A 24135-nucleotide genomic window follows, 5' to 3' on the forward strand; every position below is an offset into this window, starting at 1 on the left:
GATACTTCAAAGTGTCCAGGTGTCATGTTCTACATCTTTTCTCTGATCACTGTGCAGAACTTTTGAGTCTGTCACTTGACACCTTTCTTCAGTTTTGGAAAATTTCTATTCGCTATCCCATCAGATGGTGTTCATGGCCCTTATTTTTTCTCCACTTCCTCTGTAGCTTCGATTACAATAGTTGGGATTTTTTACTCTTTCCATATTTATGTTATATTATTTTCTGAATTTTTTTTTTTATCTAGTTGTTTTTTATACTTCCACAGGTATAATTTTCACTGACTCATCATCCATTTTGTACTGTATCAATTTAAGGTGATCAACATATTTTTTTATTAGTTGCTCAAAACATTACAATGACCTTGACATATCATACATTTGATTCAAGTGGGGTATGAATTCTTTTTTTTCCACGTATACAGATTGCAGTATCACGTTGGTTTTACAGCCACATTTATACATACAGCCATATTAGTGTCTATTGTATTCTGCTACCCTTTTATTCCCCCTTCCCCTCCCGTCCCCTCCCATCACCTCTCTCTACCCACTCTATGACAATTTTCTCTCTCTCTCTTTTTTTTCTTCCTCACACCATCTTATATGTAATTTTACATAACAGTGGGGGTCTCCTTCCATCTTCCATGTGATTAACCTTCTCTCTCCCATTCCCATGCATCTCTCATCCCTATTTAATGGTAATCTTCTTCTCATGCTCTTCCTCCCTGCTATGTTTTGAGTCACCCCCCTTATATCTAAGAAGACATTCGGCGGCACTTGCTCCTTAGGGATTGGCTAGCTTCACTCAGCATAATCTGCTCTAATGCCATCCATTTCCCTGCAAATGCCATGATTTTGTTATTTTTTAGTGCTGAGTAATATTCCATTGTGTATAAATGCCACATTTTTTTTATCCATTCATCTATTGAAGGGCATCTGGGTTGGTTCCACAGTCTAGCTATTGTGAATTGTGCTGCTATGAAAATTGATGTAGCTGTGGCCCTGTAATATGCTCTTTTAAGGTCTTTTGGGAATAGTACGAGAAGGGGAATAGCTGGGTCAAATGGTGGTTCCATTCCCAGCTTTCCAAGAAATCTCCATACTGCTTTCCAAATTGGCTGCACCAATTTGCAGTCCCACCAGCAATGCAGAAGTGTACCATTTTCCCCACATCCTTGCCAGCACTTGTTTTTGACTTCATAATGGCTGCCAATCTTACTGGAGTGAGATGGTATCTTAGGGTGGTTTTGATTTGCAGTTCTCTGACTACTAGTGATGGTGAGCATTTTTTGTGTGTATTTGTTGATTGATTGTATATCCTCCTCTGAGAAGTGCCTGTTCAGATCCTTGGCCCATTTGTTGATTGGGTTATTTGTTTTCTTGTTGTTTAATTTTTTGATTTTTTTGTATACTCTGGAGATTAAAGCTCTATCTGAAGTGTGAGGGGTAAATATTTGTTCCCAGGATGTAGGCTCCCTATTTACCTCTCTTATTGTTTCTCTGGTATCGATAAACTGCCAGTTTCACTCTTCCTGTTTAGAATTGCTTTTGCTATTCTAGATCTTTTATTTTCCAGATCTATTATTTTTCATGATTGCTTTTTCTATTTCTGCAAGGAATGCTGTTGGGATTTTGATTGGGATTGCATTAAACCTATAGAGAACTTTTGGTAATATCGCCATTTTAATATTAGTTCTGCCTATCCATGAACAAGGTATATCTTTCCATCTTCTAAGGTCTTCTTCTATTTCTCTCTTTAGGGTTCTGTAGTTTTCATTGTATAAGTCTTTCACCTCTTTTGTTAGGTTATTTCCCAAGTATATTATTTTATTTTTTGAGGATATTGTGAATGGAGTAGTTGTCCTCATTTCCATTTCAGAGGATTTTCACTGATATTCAGGAACGCCTTTGATTTATGCATGCTGATTTTATATCATGCCACTTTGCTAAATTCATTTACTAGTTCTAGAAGTTTCTTGGTAGAACCTTTTGGATCTTCTAGACATAGGATCATGTTATCCGCAAATAGTGCTAATTTAAGTTATTCTTTTCCTATCTTTATGCCTTTAATTTCTTTCATCTAATTGCTCTAGCCAGTGTTTCAGGAACTACGTTGAATAGAAGTGGTAAGAGAGGGCATCCCTGTCTTGTTCCAGATTTTAGAGGGAATGCCTTCAATTTTTCTCCATTTAGAATGATGCTAGCCTGAGGCTTACCATAAATACCTTTTACAATGTTGAGGTATGTTCCTGTTATCCCTAGTTTTTCTGGTGTTTTAAACGTGAAGTGATGCTGTACTTTCTCGAATGCTTTTTCTGAGTCTATCAAGTGATCATATGGTTCTTATCTTCAAGTCTATTGATGTAGTGAATGACATTTATTGATTTCCATATATTGAAGCAGCCTTGCATCCCTCTAAATGTAATCTGCTTCCTTTCTCTTGTAGCTTTTAAAATTGTCTCCTTATTCTCTATGTTGGGCATCTTCATTATAATGTGTCTTGGTGTGGATCTCTTGTGATTTTGCACATTCAGCATCCTGTAGGCTTCTAGGATTTGGCATTCTGTTTCATTCTTCAAGTCTAGGAAGTTTTCTACTATTATTTCATTGAACAGTTGCTCATTCCTTTGATTTTGACCTCTATACCTTCCTGTATCCCAATAACTCTTAAGTTTGGTCTTTTTATGTTATCCCATATTTCTTGGATGTTCTGCTCATGTTTTCTTAACAGTCTCGTTGAGCTGTCCTTTTCAAGTTGAAATACTTTGTCTTCGTTGTCTGATGTTCTATCTTCTAAGTGTTCTACTCTGCTGGTAATACTCTCATTTGAGTTTTTAATTTGGTTTATTGTTTCCTTCAATTCCAGGATTTCTGTTTTTTTTTTGTTGTTGTTGTTGTTTTTTAATATCCTCTATCTCCCTGTAAAGTTGATCTTTTGCTTCTTGGACTTGTTTATGTAATTTCTTGTCGAGGTGATCTTTCATTGTCTGAATTTGCTGTCTAATGTCTTCCTTGAAACTCCAGATCATCTGAAGCATGTATATCCTGAACTCTTTATCTGACATTCCATCTGCTGCAGATATTACCTCTTCTAAAGTTGAATTGACCTTCATTATTTGTGGCCCTTTCTTTTCTTGTCTTTTCATACTGCTTATGTTTCTTTCCAGCTTTGTGAAACTGTTGTGTTATTGATTTCCCCCTTATATATTTATATTGCTTTTTTTTAGTTCCAAAGTCCCTCTTTTGTGGAGAAAGAATTGTTACCAGTTCCCAATATCAATAGTACATCATCTAAGCACAAGTTTTCATTATTAATACAATTATAGCTAGGCTCTATGTCTACTGATGTTAGTTTCCATCATCATTTAAAAATATAGTCCTTAGTTTCATAAAAGGCCTACCATTTCTAGTAGCATGAAGAAAACTGAATTTCAGGTGTAGGATGCTATGTTTAGGGGGAAAAGAGTGAGGGTATGGGGTTGATCTAACTTAGCAACTTTGGAGAGCTCTAACCAATAGACGAGTAATTAATGGAAGAATGTATAGATTCAAACTCCTCTCTGTATTTAGAAGATTACCCTACTTATAGATAGTAAAATTTAGGGGGTTGAAAGTGGGATAGAGGGAGGAAGAAGAAGAAGAAGAAGAAGGAGGAGGAGGAGGAGGAGGAGGAGGAGGAGGAGGAGGAGGAGGAGGAGAATAAGAATAAGAATAAGAAGAAGAAGAAGAAGAAGAAGAAGAAGAAGAAGAAGAAGAAGAAGAAGAAGAGAAATGGAAAAAATAACAAGGAAAGAAAGAGAAAAAAAGGGAGGGAAAAAAAGTGAGGAAAGAAAAGAAAAAAAAAGTCTCTCAGAACCCTAGCCCCTCCTGCCTCCGGCTTGGCTCTGGTCATCTGCCTACCGAGTGGGCTGGTGGAGCGGAAGTCTGACTGTGCCCCCTCCCGCCTCTGGCTCAGCTGGGCTCTGGTCCGTGAGCAACATATTTTGATACACATGTACATATAGTGAAATGATAACTACAAGTAGGTAACTTAATTTATCCATCATCATCTCACATATCCAACTTTTTAATTTGGTTTGTAAGAACATTTCAATCTAAGCTCAGAATATATCCAGTATATAATATCATTAACTATATTTATGTTGTATGCTAGATCTCTAGATTTATTTATTCATCCTACATAATACAATTTTGTAGCCACTTTGATGACTTATTCAAGATTGAAAAATAGATTTGAATAGCCAATTAAATATTGCTAAAATTTAATTTTTAAATTGGAAAATAAGTGAGAAAATCTCATATGACAAAAAAATAAAACAGTGAAAATGGACATAATAATCAAGTGGAAAGAGGCAAATGACACAGGTCCTGACTCATCATCCATTTTGTACTGTATAAATTTAAGGTGAGTAACATATTTTGATGCTCATGTCACTTTCTCTCCAACACACCCTCTAGAATTTATGCTTCAATTCTGTTCCTGTTCATTTAACTTTTTTATTGGTTCTACATTTAAGAGACAACATGTTTTCTCCTGTGGCTGGCTTATTTCATTCAACACAATGCTCATTAGTTTCACCCATATTATCACAAATGACATGACCTTCTCTACTAAAAATACGTTTCATATTCTATTTCATATGTGTGTACATTTACATATAGATATTAGTTTATTGTTGTTCTTTTAATTAATCCTTTATTTTTCTCTCTCAAATCTGCTTGTAACCCAGTAATGGAGCTCATAATTAAGTTGCTCTATTTCTTTGAAATAAACATTTAATTTTAGAAAAGATTTTGATTTATAGAGAAGTTGCATAGATAAGTCAGAGGGTTCCCATGTGCCCTATCTCGAGGTTCCCCCATTATTCTTATTTGACATTAGTAAGGTACAAATATCATAACTCATTAAACAATATTGACGTCAGTTATTCCATTTTTAAATTCTAAAATCTCATTATATATTCTTTTTATATTTTCTAGGACTCTGATAAAATCCATCTTGTTATTTATTTTCCTCAAAAATTAATCATATTACATTAATATTGTTGTCTTAATAACTTTAACAATGGTGTTATTTCTGTCAATTTCTCCTGCATTCATCTTTTTCTTTCTGTTCCTACTGTTGATATAGCTGGCAAATTACTTTTTAAAAATCCGCCATCATTTATGAAAAATTGTGAGGGTTCTGGAAGATGTGCTTTTACTAACACCAGAGAAAGTTTATCCAGTCCTCTGATATGAAACTATATTAAACCAAAAGATTATCAAACTGATTTCAATACTATTTTGGTTTAATAATAATTTATTAATAATAATTATTAGATAATAATTTATTAATAATAATAAGGCTTGGTTATGCCTACGGTATTTCCCTACTAAGTAGATGCTTTCCACCTGAAAGTTTTGGGTGATAACTAGGGCTATTAGTATTTGGTTGTTTATTGGCTCAAATTTTTGTCTCTTCAACTCTTTGAAATTAAAAATTCTGCTGCTATACTTTCCAATGGCTGTTTGTTTAGCTCTTTAATTCCTTGCATGGAAACATAACCTGCAAATAAATATCTTATAGATAGAAAAAAACCCTCAAAAACCTAAATTATTTCAAATCAACTCACCATGATACAGGCCTTGTAAGTCCTAGTTGTCTTGACAGCACTGAATTTTTATTTAGGCTTCTTCAGAATCATGTAGTCCCTCAAAGCTCTCCCAACTTGCTTACCTCTTAGCCATAGGTCTCTGTCTAGATTTCCCCAACCCTTGTTATGCTCCATGAGTTTAATGAAAAATGGTTCACAGATACATAAGTCTTGGATCCTCCAGTCCTAGTTACCAAGAAAGCTCATCGATGTTCTCAAATTGCTTTCTCTAATTTAATGTGACCTATCTAGTTTCTTGCTTTATCTATCACAAGCTTCTGTATCTTGGCTAAAAGTGCAAGTTCTACGTTCTATTCTTGTACTGTCCATTGATTTTACCCATTTTTAAAGTAAAACAGATGCAGTTGAGTATACAAGTGGTAAATACACAGCTAAATACATTATTAAATAAGTATGCACTTGTGTAACTGCCTCGGATTAAAATATTAAGATGTGGAATATGTCTGATCATGGAAGTTCTCTGGAGAATTCTTTCAGTAAATAATATGCTCCATCCTACAGAAAATCATCATACTAACCTCTGTCTTCTTTGACTAATTTTACCTGTTTCTGAATTCCATATACATGGAATCACACAATATACAATTAGCCTTTGTGTCAACTTTCTTCAAGCCACATATTTTAGATTTGTGCAGACAGTTGCTTGAATCATGCTGTTATTTGTAGTGGTATGTAGTTTTTCACTCTATGAATATGGCACTGTTTAATTTATCCATTATTTCATTGACAGATATTTAATTTATTTCCAATTTGGGATTCTTTATGAATATATTTATTATATATATCATCATACAAGTCTATTTGAGATTGTCATACACTCATTGTTGATGAATACATACTATCAGTGTTCCTCAATGTGAGGTGGTATATCCATTCTTGTTTCAGTAAGCAGATACCAAAAAGGTATTTAGAAGTGCCATTTTTAAAAATATTTTTTCTGGAAATACTAGTTAATATAATTAGGCAAGGACACTAATATAAATATTGTAGAAGTGAAGACAAAAACCTTCATCATTATAGAATAAGATGCCCTAATTGAAAAACTTCCCAAAACACAGAGATGAACAAAAAACTAAAATAAACTTCTCTGCTTAGAATTCAACCATCCTTCTAAATAGAAAAATAACAGTAGATAAGATGGCTCAAATATGTAAAAGTCTTAAAAATTATTCTTTAAAAAACAACAAAGTATTTATACAAAGTAGCTGTATTTATAACAAGAAATCTGAAATCCAGATAAAAATGTTATATTGGTTAAAGTATTGCTTAGTTGGTGTAATGTAGTTTGAATTCTGTCCCCCTCCTTGATGTCTTTATTATTGTTTATTAGATATAAGATCCAAATAAACACATACTAAGTGTTTATAAGAAAAAGAAAAAAAAACCTGCTAAGAGTCTATATGTAAATACACCTAAGAAAGTTAAATTGTGCCTTCAAAACTAAAAATAATACATTTATAATAAAATATACATAATGTCCAGAATATGATGTTTTCAATAATATTTGTCAATACAAGCTTGTACATTTATTTTCTTTTTCTAATATTCTCATTAAACCCTGATTAAATCAGCAGTACAGTGCTAGGTACATAGTACACAATTCATAATTGTTGAACTTGAATTTGAATCAGTGTTTAGGCTAATGGTTTGTAACTCTATTATACACTCTTTTCTGGCAACAAAAAGAGATTTTTATTCCAAGTCTATGACCCCTAAAGTTTTCTGGATGGTTGGAGATGAAAGGGAGAAAACATAAACATTTTCTTTGGGCAAGGCTTTCTCAATTTTCTTGTTTTGGGATAATAAAGCATGAGTTTTAATTAAGTTTGTAGGCTTACCATCTGTGAGCATCTGGAGTTTCATTCTGTTGCAATGTCGAAGCAAGTGTACCAATTCCAATTCTGAAAGTATGGAATATGTAGAATAAACAGCAAGGTAAGAGCCAGTAGTTAGTTTTGTTTTTGTCTTTTTTTTTTCCACTTGAAGGTCACTTTTTGTGCCTTTGTGGAGTCTACTAAAGGGTTGGATTCATCCTTTGAAGTGATTTCTATTCTTTATTGCATGCACCAAAATTTCATATTTTCTTGCCCTTTTTTTCTTTTAAAATATGTTGAACTTCAGATTTTATATTTTTAGCTAATTGTTTGTAAAATACACTTTTTGAAACCATAAGATATAATTTTTGAGTCTATTATCTATCTCACAGATAAGAGAAAATTTTGGTTTTACTTAAAGTTAAAATTTAAAAGCTCAGATGACAAAAAAATAATTCTAAGTTTTGTTATATGTTTCTTATAAAATGAAAGTTTGGAAAATAAAGAAGACTTGATCATATTTTCAAGTCAACAGAATCATTTTGAAGAAATAAATGATGCCTAGTCCTTTAGGAGGTAACAAAACAGGAAAACCATGTCAGCTATTACAAAATCATGCAATCATAAATTATGGTATGAGAACACCTTTATTAAAATCTAATCTAATTATCAGTGTTATTTATCATATATCATTAGAACTGTACTAAACTTGACTTTTTAAATAATTATTCTCAAAAATATTGTTCAAATATTCTGTAGTTGGGGACAATGCAATATTGTGAAAAAGCATAATACTTACCTAAGCTGAAGTCTCAAAGTCATTTCAATGGGTTCCATGTGTTTTCAGTTTAAAGGTTTTTCTTTCTTCCTTTTATTTATTATTATTATTATTTTTTTTTTGTAATGGGGATCAAACCTAGTACATGCTGGGCAAGTGCTCTATCACTTAGGTGCCCTATACCCAGCCTCATTTAATTTTTGTTTTGTTTTGTTTTGTTTTGTTTTCCTTAACATTGTCCAAACTAGTAATCTTCTGTAAGTTACAGCATGGATAGTGGCACACACCTGTAACCTCAGTCACTTGGGAGGCTGTGGCAGGAGGATCACAAATTCAAGGCTGCATGGACAAATTAGAGAGACCCTATCTCTAAAGTATAAAGGGCTGGGGGTATAGGTTAGTGATAGAGTGCTTGTCCAGCACGTGTGAAATTATGAGATCAATCCTCAGTTCCACAAAAAGTCAGGGGACATTTAACTTTTAAAAAATCATAAATCACTGTTCTTGAGATTCAAAAAAAACCTTTTTATTAAAAGTATATGTTTGGTTATGTACTGCTAAGAACAAACTACTCTCAAACTGCCTGAAGCCCACAGTTATATTTTATATGTCATGACATCTGATGGGCAGGATTTTGCATAGGAATCAGCTGAGTGATTCGTTCTTTTTGTGTGACATCAGCTGGGCTGTCTGGTGATAATCAGCTAACAGATGGTCTGATCCAGAGGATCTAAACAGCTTCCCTCACATGTCTTTTGCCTTTGTAATGATGAATAGGAAATAGTCCACCAGCTTCCCACCCCTGGCTCCTGGAGGCCTGGGTTTCCTCACAGCTTGGCAGCCTCAGGGTACTGGCCACGTGGGATGGCTCAGGACTCCACACAAAAGGCCTGGACAAAAGCGGCCAGGCTGTTGATGACTCAGCCTCAACAGTCTCCGAATGTCACATGAGCTTCATTTTAACGATTTCATCACCAAGACTGGCTCTTATTCAAGAGGAATGGAAATAGAAACTGCCCCTGAACGTGAGAAGTTACATGGTATTTATGCTTACCTTTAATGCAGCACAGGAAAAAAAAAATAATGTACATTTCATGAATGTGCAAATTCATAGATTTTCACATTTAGGTACAGTGACAAAGGGGCAATCAGATTAAGAAACAGGACATTTCCAGCATCAGAAGTCCCAACTTATTCTCCCCTTTCTAGGTATTGCTTGCTCCGTAGGGAAGACAGCTATTCCAACTTCTGAGAGCCTAGCTTGGTTATTGTGCTTTGGATAAGTGAAGTTAGAGTTATATCCTTTTTTGGATCTAAATTCTCTTTATCATTTATGTAGAAGAGAATCCATCCATGTTGTTAGATGTAGTTTTCCTGTTTATTTGCATTACAGTTCAGGATAATATTGTGAGAACTAGAGAAGAGTCCTATACTTCATCTCTACCCTCTCAGGATCTGGGATGGTCCTAGAATTAAATTAATATAAGACAGGATAATAGGAGTAAAGCCTACAAACTTAGTACATTTCATATGACACTGGACCCCTCGAAAGGAAATGAGGTCCCCAAAAAGTGAAAAATCCTAAATTCTTTGATATGAGGTTGAACAAAGAGAGGCAGTTGTGGAACTTACATTGGGTGGCTTAAGGCAGAGAGATTTTTAAAAAGGTCAGTCTGTAGAGAATAATCTTGGCGAATACTCTCCATCAAAAAATGCTCCTTTCTCCTAGTAAAGCAAAGATATCTTTCAGAGGTGTTTATTTTTTTGTTTGTTTGTTTGTTCATTTTTTTCTTCTTTTTGGGGGGGCAATGCTGGGGATTGAACTCAGGGCTTTCTGAATGCTAGACAAGTACTTTACCAACTGAGCTATACCCTCAGTCTCCCACATAAGAGTTTTTTAGTCACACAAATTTAGGGGGAAAAAAGGAAGGTTGGAATGTGTTTCTTGCCTGTGTTGTTTCTCAAATGTATCTTGATCAAAAAATTCCTGATATTGAATGGTTCATTTGTTGACTTTTTTCTAAGTAGTCACCCCAATGTGTGTGACGTGGTATGCGATCATGGTTTTGATTTACATCTTCATAATGACACTGAGCACGTTTTCATATACCTGTCAGCCATTTTAATCTAATTTTCTTTACAAATATTTATTAGGTGTTATTTACCATTTTTGAAATTGGATTGTTTATTTGTTTATTGGTTTTTGCTATTGAATAGTAGAAGTTATTTGTGAATTTTGGATATAGACTTATGGACCTCTTATCAGATATGTAATTTTCAAAACATTTTCCCAGTCCATAGTCATTTCATTTTCTTGGTTGTTTCTGCTGTGTCGAAGCTCTGTGCTATGATGTTGCTACAGTTATTTATTTTGGTTTATGTGGCCTGAGTTTTGGGTATGATAGCTAAAAATCATTGCCAAGAGCAGTGTCCAGGAGCTTTTCTGCCATGTTCTCTTTTAGAAGTGTTATAGATTTTGCTCTTCTGTTTTATGTTTTTTAAAATCCATTTTGAGTTGATTTTTGCTCATGGTGTAAAATAAAGGTCAAGTTTCATTCTTTGTCTATGGAAATCCAATTTTCTCAACATTTATTGAAGAGACTTTAATCTCCCCAATGTAACCTCTTGCCACCCTTCTCAAAAATTAGGTAACATATATGTTTGGATTTATTTCTGGGCTCATTGATTTGTTCCCCTGACTTTCATGTCTACTTTTTTTTTTACCAGTATCATGATATTTTTTATTACTATAGCTTATGAGGTACCACTACTTATAATCATTGAACAAATGCCTTGTATGATTATTCAGGAAAGCAGAAGAAAAGAAGGTGTTTGTGCATTGCTTTTTAGGCTAGGGTTGTCCAAGGTTAGAAATTACTAATTGTGAAATTATCTAGACTCTATTTTTCACAAACCTAAAAATATTTTTGTTGTTAAATAATGACTTCATTCAGCTAAGATGACAAAATAATGAAACTTTTCCTTTAAAGATTTCAAGAATGATGTATTATTATAATAATAATGTATTAAATAATAATATAATAATAATGTATTATTATTTGTAAGTATAATAAATATGACTATGAAGTTTTTCAGGAAAATATAACACTTGAAAACTAAATTCAAGAATCACTTGTCAGGTATAGAGAAAAATAAATTTTCTTATCCACAAAATGAATCATCAACAATTCATCTCAAGCTGAAATCAAGTTTAAATTTGATTTCAAATTTAAATTTGAAGAAATAAAAACTAAATTTGATTTAAAATGTATTTCAAACTGAAATCAGCATAGCTGAAAGAGAATCACCATGGATTCTCAGGCTTTGACTTGGATCACTTTCTTGCTGAATGGAATGATTTAGGAGAAAACAATGATAAATTACAAAAATGTAAACTTGTTTTCAACTTGAAAGTTAAGGTTGAGCATGAAGAAAATAATAGTGTGTTTTACCAGAAGCTACCCGTAAATAAAGTGATTTAAATAAAGTGATATATTTCTAACATGAATTTTCAAAAAACTGTGATATATATCATCAGTTATTAATTGTTTTCACACCAATAAATTCCCACAAACATTGTACAAGAATTGGTAGATGTTTTTCTGCATTCTGCACCTTTCTCCATTTATTGTTTAAACATTTTAATTGTGAAAGGTTGATAAATTAATTCTTTATTTTTCTATCATTTTTTAACTAATGGTCATTTCTGTTATACTTAAGGTAGATTTATTCATATTAACTCCCTGTGACACATTTTCTAGCTAAAATGCTAAAAGCAAAGAAGACACAATTGATTTCAGTCTTACAAGATAATTCTCATGATTTTTACATGTACAATGGCTAAATGGAAAAACAAGATTTTGCAAAATAATTAATTCTTCATATCTATATTTATGCCACTTTGAAAAATACATAAAAGTTAAATTAATCTTAAAAAGGTTTTAGGTACTATATGTGTTGAATGACCAAATTTCCATTTCTAATTTTAATGCCTTTAAAAGGTGGCTTTAAGATGAGCAATTGGGGAGGCAGGAGGATTGAAGGCTCGAGGTCAGCCTTACCAATTTAGCAAGACTCTCAGAAACTTAATGAGACGTTGTCTCAAAATTTTAAGAAGGAAGTTCTGGGAGTGGCTCAATGGATAAGTGGCCCTGGGTTCAATCCCTGGTACAAGGAAGAAAGGAAGGAAGGAAGGAAGGAAGCAAGGAAGGAAGGAAGGAAAGTGTCTTTAACAAAACAGCTATGTTTGACTTTAATCACTATTTTTAGATTGTATACCTGGTGTTGGAAAGTCCCTGGCCCTAGGTTGGGGATTGTGCCAATAGTCACTGTGGATGTGAGTCCTCATGTGAAAACAAATGTGAGTGCTAATCATATCCATCCTATCCTATTTTGCAAGACCCATGCACATAGTTTGTGTTTACTCCACTTTTTCGGCACATTTATCTTTTAGTTAAATTTAAATACTAAACTGCAAGGATCACAAGTGATGCAGAAAAAGACAAAACCAGCAAAGTGAGATTTCATGAGCAAAATGGCTGGATTTCAGCCAAGTCAATCCCTCATGGTCTTCTGTGTACAAGAGAAAGGCTGAAGCCAAGTATGAAAATCATTGCCTGTGGTTCATTACCCTCATTGGTCATGTCGTCCTTTTAGGTCCAGTTCTATAGCAAGGCCAGAATTACCGAAATGTCAGATGCAAAGCTGTTTCCATAAACATCATTAAAATAGAAAATGTCATTATTAAATAGATGTTTCATATAATGAATGCCATCTCATAAACATTAACACAATCAGAAATCATGAATTCTAAGAGAGCTTAGTGATCCTCAAAGATTCAAGTTTCCTTAGTAGGCTATTATGAATTATAACACATTTCTAGAAGCTGGGCCTCAGAAAGTTTAACTAGAAATGTACCTCTGTGTGTGGGTGTGTGGGTGTGGGTTTGAATTTCTGAACATATTTGGGGGTTCAGATAAATCAGAAGATTTTGCCAAGTTTTTATTCTTATGTCCTGTCTCCATTAAAAACAAGACCTGTTAGATGGACCAAGATTTTTTTTTTCCTCTTAACACAATGATACTTCACAAGTTTTTGTTCACCTTATCTGACTATTCCTGTGGCATTGATAGGTTGGAATTCCAGACTCTGTAAAGCAAAGAATCAGCTTGCATTAGGAATTATTTTGCCAAGATAAATTGCTAGCAATACAAACTTACTGATATAAAGTTGCAACTTTTCATTTCTTGTCATTTATTAAAAATATAAGCCCCTAACACTCTTTCTAGTCACATGATAAATTTGTTTATCATTGAAGACAATACTATACATGGGGAATAGGGTGAAATTTCTGGAATAAGAAAAATTATGACCCATATCTATCTCTGACAGTAACTACTTGTCCTTGATAAACTTACTTAGCTTCCTTTTTTTTTCTTTCTTTCTTTTTTTTTTTTTTTAGTTTTCTTCATAGGGAACAAGAATAATAAGTACTTTTCGATGGTTCTCAAAATGTTATCGAAAGAAGTGTTGTATAAAACAAAATTTCCTACAAAAATATTTGACTAGCACACCTCTATAACAGACAACTCTGCCAAGTAATTTTTTATCATATTAGCCTAGAAAATACATATTCATTTTTAAAAAACTTTTGTCTAGCATCACTCCACTGGAAAATTTGTCTTGACCTCCATTCATTTCTAGAATGGACAACTCTTCTCTTCTGACATTTCTATCTATGGACCACCTTAAAATTTTATGAAATGTTTGTCTCTTAACTTTCATTGCCTATATTACTTCCAACGTTTTAGATGACTGTGACATTGTTCTTACAGGGCTCCTACTAGAGTGTTCAGCTACAGGTTCTTAACAAGTACTTGAAAGAATGAGTAACTGAGACTAGTTCAAATGGCAAAATAGTCACCATGAAGAATATGTGACTTTGGAGAGACAGGGAGCAAGGCAGTTTATCACTTGCTCTATAAGGGGCTAGTCAAATGTGGCTACATTTATGTAATTTTTTGGGGAAAATGGTATTATCTAAAAGTGCATTTTCGTTTTGGTAGAAATAGTTTAGTATTCATGCATGCATATATATGTATATATAAATTGACATCATAATATTAACCTAGTTTAATAAATTTTGTATTTTATGAAATTAGTAAGCATTTCCAGTGGGATAATTTTAACAGCTTCTCTTGTTTGTTTTAGTTTAGATTTGTGGTCAATAGAATGCAGTGGACAGTGTAGATTTCTCTAATACATTTCCTTTGAAGAAATTGTGGTACTATTCTGTCATAGAAGAGAAAGAGTTTGTACCAGGGATTGTACATGTCAATGGGAAGTTTTGTCTTAAAGTTATTGGTGGGTAAAAATTTGGACTTCTCTGCAATTAGATGTAGCTGGTGACTAAGAGCAAATCAGTGATGAAGTTATGATTCACACTTCTAGGCCAGACTCACAATATCCTCTGTGATGTTTGCTTTCTCTTGATCTGCCACCAGCACATGGACAAGGACCCATGACATCACTTTGTGCAAAAATGCCCAGGAGACCAGCAATTGAAATGAAGGGGCTTCAAGTTATAGCAGCTAGCTGACCTTAACTAAACTTGTGGTATCTTGTTTAATGAACAATTTTAACTGATGAACTTTGAAAAAAAATTATTACATGCATTTTTATTGTAAGAATGTTTTAAACACATACTAAAACAAAAGATTTGGCAAGGAATCCCAATACTAACACCTATTGACAACAATTGGCGTTATGTCACATTTACATTATGGTTCTCTCTGCACATATGCATTGAGTTTTTAATTTTTAATTTTGAAGGAAAGTTATAGCAATCATGACACATTTTTCCTAAAACACTGTAGAAAGCATCTTTTAACATGTAAAAAAAAAATGATTACCAAGGTTTTCTATTGTTATGTAATACCTAGTTCACACCAAAAGTCTCTAGTTATTGTAACAGTTGCACTTTATCCTGCTTTCTATAAACTGGAATACTCGTCAAAATCCAGGCACTACATCTAGTTGTTATATCATTTGATCAGAAGAGTACTGCTTCCTCTATTTATTTATTATTAGGCTTTTTGCTTATGTGTATATTCATTTCCTGTTGCCACTATAACAAATTATCAGAAACTTCAAGGCTTAAAGAAATACAAACTTATGATTTTATAATTCTGGAATTCAGAAGACCAAAATGACTCATAAAAGGATAAAATCTAGATGTCATTAAAACTGGTTCCTCCTTCAGAGGGTTAATGATAGAATCTATTCTTTACCTCTTCCACATGTAGACGTAAATATAGTTGGCTCCAGCTATATTTCTGTAAACTCTGCTTCTGTGGGCACATCACCTTCTTCTCTACTATCTTCAAATCTCCCTCTGGATTCTTTTTATAAGGACACATGAGATTACATTTATGATCCACTCAGGTAAATCAGAATAATTTCCCCACCTCAGGATCCTTAAACATATCTGCAAAGTCCCTTTTGTTGTAGAAGGAAATGTTCACAGGTTCTGAGGACTAGATTCTGTGAGTGAGTGTGTGTGTGTGTGTGTGTGTGTGTGTGTGTGTGTGTGGTGCTGGGGATTGAACCCTGAGGACTAGGTTCTTGATGGACCATTTTTCAACCTGCCTTGGTATGTGTGTGATACATATCCTTTGAAGAATCCATACCCCTGGTGCTAAACATTGCCACTCAGTCTGGATTACCTGTTAGTTCTCTGTGGTGCTGCTTCTTGTAAATCATACATTTCTTACTCACTACAGATTTGTTCTCAAGACTTGAGGAAATCCAGACTGAACACTTTAGGCAAAAATGATTTATAGGAAATTCTGTGACCTTCAAGTTACATTATTTTTTTTATCCCCCCTTATTGTGAATTAAACATACCTTCTTTGAAGATCTTGTAAAACTGGCTGAGAATCCGTCTGTTCCTGAACTTTTCTTAATAGGTAGGATTTGGATGGTGTGTTCTATTTCATTACTCGAAATTGATCTGTTTAAATTGTTTGTTATCTTGATTCAGATTAGGTAGGTAATGTTTCTCTAGAAATTTGTTGATGTCTTCGAGATTTTCTATTTTATTGGAGTATAAATTTTCAAAATTGTTTCTAATTATCTTCTGTATTTCAGTAGTGTCTGTTGTGATATTTCCTTTTTCCACTATGAATTTTAGTAATTTGAACTTTCTTTCTTTTCATTAGTGTGACTAAGGATTTATCATTTTTATTTATTTTTTTTCAAAATATGATTTTTATTTTTTCAATTTTTTGAATTATTTCTTTTATTTCATCTTCATTGATTTCAGCTCTGATGTTAATTATTTCCTGTCTTCTACTGCTCTTGCTGTTGCTTTGTACTCCTTTTTTCTAAGGTTTATGGATGTAATGTTAGTCATTTGTTCGTCAACTTTATATTTTTTAATAAATGAGCTCAGTGCAATGACTTTTCCTCTTAGTACTGCCTTCATATTGTTCCAGAGATTTTGATATGTTCTATCAGTGTTTTCATTTACCTCTAAGTATTTTTTTTATTTCCTTCCTGATTTCTTCAGCTATCTATTATTATTTACTCTCCAGACATTAAAATAGCTTCTATTTTTTACTCTATCTTTAATCTCTAATTTCATTCCATTATTTTTTTTATAGAAGACAGGGTACAGTCTTTTTTGTTTGTATTTGGTAAGAGTTGTTTTTTTGACATAAGATATGGTTTACTTTAGAGAAGGATTCATGTGCTGTGGAGAAAAAAGTGTATTTGCTCCTTGATGTATGAAATATTCTAGCTGGGCATGGTGGTGCACACCAGTAATCCCAGCAGCTCAGGAGGCTAAGGTAGGAGGATCTCAAGTTCAAAGCCAGCCTCAGCAAAAGTGAAGAAGTAAGAAACTCAGTCTGTAAATAAAATACAAAATTGGGGTGGGGATATGGCTCACTGATCGAGTGACCCCGCATTCAATCCTTGGTATCCCCCCCAAAATAAATAAACAAATAGAAGGAAACATTCTATGTGTGTCCGTTATGTCTAAATTACTGATAGCATTATTTAATTTTATAGTTTCTTTGTTTAGTTTTTGTTTGTAGGGTCCATCAAGTAGTTAGAAAGGTGTGTTAAATACACCCATTATTATTGTGCTGTGGTCTATTTGATTCTTGAATTTGAGAAGAGTTTGTTTGTTGAATGTAGATACTCCATTGTTTCAGACATAAATATTTATGATTGGTATGTCTTGTGGGTATATTATTCCCTTAGCGGTATGAAATGTCCTTCTTTGTCCCTTCTGATTAACTCTGGATTGAAGTCCACTTTATCTAATACGAGGATAGGATTATTCCCTGCTTGTTTATGCAGTCTGTGTGAGTATTATGTTTTTCCTATCCTTTCACCTTCAGTCTGTGGATGTCGTTGCCTATGAAGTGAATCTCTTCGAGACAGCATACGTTAGGTCTTGTTTTTTTTTAAATATGATCTGCCAGTGTGTGTCTTTTGATTGATGAGTTTAGGCTATTAACTTTCAAGATTATTATTGACATGTGACTTGTATTCCCAATCATTTTGGTTTATTTCTAGTTTTGAATTTTATTTAGTTTCTCTTTTAACTAAAACTAAAACTAAAACTAAAACTCCTTTAGTATTGTTCCTCCCTTTGTTTGTTTTCAATTTTTTTTCCCATTTCATCTTCTTGGAATATTTTTTGAGGGAGAATATTCTGTAGTGTGGGATTTCTAATTGTGAATTCGTTTAACTCTGTTTATCATGGAAGGTTTTTATTTCATCTTCAGATCTGAAGCTTAATTTTGCTGGTTATAGAATTCCTGTATGGCATCCATTTTCTTTCAGAGTTTGGTATATGTTATTCCAGGACCTCCAAGTTTTGAAGGTCTGGGTTGGAAAATAAGCTGAGGTCTGAATTGGTTTTCTCCTATATGTAATCTGATAATTTTCTCTTGCATTTTCTTCTTCAATGCCATCCATTTACCTTCAAATGCCATGATTTTGTTGTTTTTTTTTTAATGCTGAGCAATATTCCATTGTGTATAAATGCCACATTTTTTTATCCATTCATTCACTGAAGGACATCTAGGTTGGCTCGACAGTTTAGCTATTGTGGATTGTGCTGCTATAAACATTGATGTGGATGTGTACCTGTAGTATGTTGTTTAAGTGAAGTTAGCCAATCCCCCCGCCAAAAAAGAAAACAAACGCAGAATGTTACATCTGATATAAGGGGAGTGACTCATAGTGGGGTAGAGAGGGAGAGCATGGGAGGATTATATTAATTCTAGATAGGGAAGAGAGGTAGGAGGGAAAGGGAGGGGGAAGGGGATTAGCAAGGATTGTGGAATGTTATGGTCATCATTATACAAAGTACATGTATGAAGACTTGAATTGGGTGTCAACATACCTTATTTACAAACAGAGATATGAAAAACTGTGGTATATATGTGTATTAAGAATTGTAATGCAAAAGTACATGTATAATGGCATAAATTGGCATGAACATACTTTATATACAGAGATATGAAAAATTGTGCTCTATATGTGTAATAAGGATTGTAATGCATCCCACTGTTGTCATGTATTTTAAAATAATAATAAAATCAATAAAAATGATCTTCAAAGTAAAAAAAATTATCTTGCAGTCTTTAAAATTTGGTTCATATTCTGTATGTTAGGCATTTTTATTATACTGTGACTTGGTGTGGGTCTATTGGAATTTTTTCATTTGGGGTCCTGTAAACCTCTTGTGTTTGATTTTTTTCATTTTATTCTTTAGGTTTGGGCAATTTTCTGACATTATTTCATTGAAAATATTGTGCATTCCTTTGATTTGTATCTTCATTTCTTCATCTATTCCAATAAATCTTAAATTTGGTCTTTTCATTTTATCCATAATTCTTAGATGTTCTGTTCATGGTTTCTTTTTTTTATTGGTTGTTCACAATATTACAAAGCTCTTGACATATCATATTTCATACATTAGATTGAAGTGGGTTATGAACTCCCAATTTTTACCCCAAATGCAGATTGCAGAATCACATCGGTTACACATCCACAATTTTACATAATGCCCTATTAGTAACTGTTGTATTCTGCTACCTTTCCTATCCCCTACTATTCCCCCTCCCCTTCCCTCACATCTTCTCTCTACCCCATCTACTGTAATTCATTTCTCTCCTTGTTTATTTTCCCATTCCCCTCACAATCTCTTATATGTAATTTTATATAGCAATGAAGGTCTCCCTTCATTTCCATTCAATTTCCCTTTTCTCTCCCTTTCCCTCCAATCTCATGACTCTATTTAATGTTAATCTTTTCTTCCTGCTCTTCCTCCCTGCTCTGTTCATAGTTGCTCTCATTATATCAAAGAAGACATTTGGTATTTGTTTTTTAGGGATTGGCTAGCTTCACTAAGCATAATCTGCTCTAGTGCCATCCATTTCCCTGCAAATTCCATGATTTTGTCATTTTTTAATGCTGCGTAATACTCCATGGTGTATAAATGCCACATTTTTTTTATCCATTCATCTATTGAAGGGCATCTGGGTTGGTTCCACAGTCTAGCTATTGTGAATTGTGCTGCTATGAACATCGATGTGGCAGTATCCCTGTGCTATGCTCTTTTAAGGTCTTCAGGGAATAGTCAGAGAAGGGCAATAGCTGGGTCAAATGGTGGTTCCATTCCCAGCTTTCCCAGGAATCTCCATACTGCTTTCCAAATTGGCTGCACCAATTTGCAGTCCCACCAGCAATGTACAAGTGTACCAGTTTCTCCACATCCTTGCCAGCACTTGTTGTTGTTTGACTTCATAGTGGCTGCAAATCTTACTGGAGTGAGATGGTATCATAGGGTGGTTTTGATTTGCATTTCTCTGACTGCTAGAGATGGTGAGCATTTTTTCATGTACTTGTTCATGGTTTCTTAACATCTTCTCTCCATGGTCAACTGCTGAGAGCCACAGCTGAGTCTGTATGGCCCCTGGCATTTTGCCAACAGTATTGATTGACAGGCAAGGCGTTAATATCCGCCTCTGCCACTACTTTTGAGTTCTAGCGCTATTTTTGAGTTCTCGCGCTATTTTTAGTTCTCACGGGGATTCCCCGGGAGTTCCCATTGGTTGGCCAAGTGCAGAGGAGGGATTTCCCGGGGGAGATTTTTCCGGCTGGGGGTTCCTGCAGGAGCCTCGTGGCTTTCGGGAGGATTCCCCAGGAGCGTGTGTGAGGTTTTTTCTTGCAGTAAAAAAATAAAGTTTGTTCCTGCTTCAGTGGCTCGTGATTTGTGCCCAGCCAGACTGCGGCATTTGGCAGCCCGCACAGGGAACGTCTGAAGCTTCGGGGTAAGTGAAATTGCTTACCCCTAAGGGAAGGCAAGAGAATGGGTGACCATTTTAAAAAACAATATGTTCTTGCTTTGATTTGTTTTGGTTTTGTTTCAAGCTGCCTATCCCTAGAATTTTCTCAGGCAGACTGGGAAAAATGGTTGGCTCAAGGTTTGAAGTTGTTTGCCCCTGACGAAGAGATAGAAATAGACCACAAATGCACATGTCCAGAAAATAGGAAAATTGATACAACGATTTTTTGTTCCATTTTTGTTTCATTCTGTTTCGGTTTTGTTTTGTGTTATCTTTTTGGGTTGCGTTATCTTTGTAACAGATTAGAAATTAGTAAAAAACAAACTGAAAGAGTGTTAAATAAATTGTTAGAGGTTCAAACCATGGAGAAAGACAATTTAGATCAAGCAAAAGATAAGGTCTCTCAAGCTAGTCAGACAGAGGAAGAAAATTTAAAGGAAGAAAGCTTAGAGGAGAAACAGCTATCAGGGGTGAAGCAACAACAGGAGGCTGCTACTAACACCGATCTATCACCAGAGGGCGTAATTCAGCCAACAGCTCCACCTATGGAGATAGCTGAGTGGCCCTCAACCCCCTCAACCCCTGTAGTTGTTAGATGGGATCCTGAGACAGGACCTCAAAGATTAGCATGCCCTGTACTTGAGCAGGCAGGAGGGCAGCGAATTCACCGTGCGTTAGAGTTCAAAACAGTGAAGCAGTTAAAGGAGGCTGTAACAACCTATGGTCCTCATGCACCCTTCACTGTAAGCATGGTCGAATCCATTACTAACTTGGACATGACTCCAGCAGATTGGGTTACCATGTGTAGATCTGTGCTAAATGGAGGACAATATTTGTTATGGAAGGTTGCCAATGAGGAATTTTGCAGGGAGACAGCTAGGCAAAATGCAGCAGCTGGTTACCCTCAAAGAAATCTAGATATGTTGTTAGGAAAAGGACCTTATGAGGGTCAACAGCAACAAATTGAATATGATCCTGGCGTATACGCACAAATTGCTGTAGATGCAGTTAGGGCATGGAAAACTTTACAGGGGCATGGAGATTTACAAGGTCAATTATCTAAGGTAATACAAGGAACTAATGAACCTTATGCTGAATTTGTAGATAGGCTTATTCAAGCAGCTTCCAGAATTTTTGGGGATACAGAACAAGCAATGCCATTTATAAAACAACTGGCTTATGACCAAGCAAATCGTTGCTGCAGAGTGGTCATTAGACCATGGAGACATGAAGATTTAAACACATATATTAAATTATGTAGAGACATTAATGAACAAGGACAAGTCTTGGCAGCAGTACAACAGGCTTTAGATGCCAGGCCAAAAACATGCTACAATTGTGAACAAACAGGACATTTTAAAAGGAGTTGCCCCATAGGAGGAAGGTTTAACAAAGTTAGGTATCAAAGGAATAGAACACCGGATATTTGCCCACGATGCCGTAGAGGGAGACACTGGGCTAATGAATGCCGTTCTCAAACCACCATAGAGGGTACTCCATTATCAAAAAATGGACAAGGACCAGGTGGTTACCCACAATATCGTGGAGAAAGGCATCAGGCTCCATTGCCAAAAAGCGGACAGGGGGGCCCAATGCTCCGGGGCCCACGACCACAAATGTACGGGGCACTGGAGGAACCCAGCAACACCATCAGGGTAGTACCCAGGACACATTATCCATCAGATCTCTCATCAGACGAACCAGAGGGAGTGCAGGGTTGGACATCTGCGCCTCCTCCAGAGCAGTACTAACTCCAGAGATGGGAGTTCAAATCATTCCCACAGGAGTAAAAGGACCTCTTCCCCAAGGAACAGTAGGCTTATTGTTAGGACGCAGTTCTTCTACGCTAAAAGGACTTATGATAAGTCCCGGGGTAATTGATCCTGATTATGAAGGTGAAATAAAAATTATAGCTAGTTCTCCAAAGGGTATATCAGTAATTTCACCAGGAGATAGAATAGCACAGTTATTAATAATATCCAGCCTACATGATAAATTTTCCAGTAGTACTATGGAAAGAGGTTCCAGGGGTTTAGGCTCCACAGGTGTAGATTGGGCTATGCTGTCTTTGAATTTAGATTCTCGCCCAATGCTAAAACTAAATATTCAAGGACATGAATTTAATGGGCTACTGGATACAGGTGCAGACCTTAGCATCATATCTCGTCAAGAATGGCCAAAACATTGGCCATTACAACAAGCCACTCAAATGCTTCAAGGCCTAGGAGTGGCAACTAATCCCCATAGAAGTGCAATGGTCTTAGATTGGAAGGATCCTGAAGGATGTGAAGGAACTATACAGCCATATGTATTGGATCATCTTCCCGTAAATTTATGGGGACGAGATGTCTTAGATCAATTAGGTTTGACATTAACAAATAATATCAATCAAAATGCACCCACTATTATGGCTAGACAAGGTTTTAGGAAAGGAAAAAGATTAGAAAAACAAGAACAAGGTATAGCAGCACCAATACAAATAGATCAAAGAATAAATAGACATGGACTGGGTTTTCAGAAGGGGTCACTGAGGCAATAAAAATCACTTGGAAATCAGATAGACCGGTATGGGTTTCTCAGTGGCCCCTGACTAAAGAAAAGATACAAGCAGCCCATGACCTGGTCAAACAACAATTAGCGGAGGGACATATACAACCTTCTGTATCTCCCTATAATACTCCCATTTTTGTCATTAAAAAGAAATCTGGTAAATGGAGATTATTACAAGATTTAAGAGCCATTAATAATGAGATGGTTATTATGGGACCTGCTCAATCAGGGATTCCCCAATTGTCTGCTTTACCAAAAACCTGGTATGTTTTAGCTATAGATATTAAAGATTGTTTCTTTTCAATTCCAATTCATCCTGAGGATAGTCCACATTTTGCATTTACTATCCCTGCACTGAATCATGAAGGTCCTGATCAGAGATATGAATGGAAAGTGCTCCCTCAAGGGATGGCTAACAGCCCAACTATGTGTCAAATTTATGTTAATAAAGCAATCCAGCCACTTAGAAATCAAAATCCTGAACTACAAATATTTCACTATATGGATGATGTATTGTTAGCACACAAAGATAAAAACACATTGCTGGACTGTTATGCCACATTTACAAATTTGTTAAAAAATTATAATCTAGAGATAGCAATAGATAAAGTACAATTAAGTTTTCCAATTAATTATTTAGGAGTTCTATTATCCTCAACCATGGTCTGTCCACCAAAAATTCAAATACGAGTAGATCAACTCAGATCACTTAATAACTTTCAAAAGTTATTAGGAGACATAAATTGGATAAGGCCTTATCTAGGCATACCAACAGGAGAGTTGGGACCTTTATTTGATATCCTAAAAGGTCCATCAGATCCAAATTCACCCAGCATATTAACTCCTGAAGCAAGAATGGCATTAAAAATTATTGAAACATATATGGAAAATATGCATTTGGATAGAATTGATATAAGTTTGCCTTTATTATTTATTGTAATACCAACAAAAAATATTCCTACAGGAGTATT

Source organism: Urocitellus parryii, chromosome 6, assembly GCF_045843805.1.
Source record: "Urocitellus parryii isolate mUroPar1 chromosome 6, mUroPar1.hap1, whole genome shotgun sequence".
NCBI classification, from domain to species: Eukaryota; Metazoa; Chordata; class Mammalia; order Rodentia; family Sciuridae; genus Urocitellus; species Urocitellus parryii.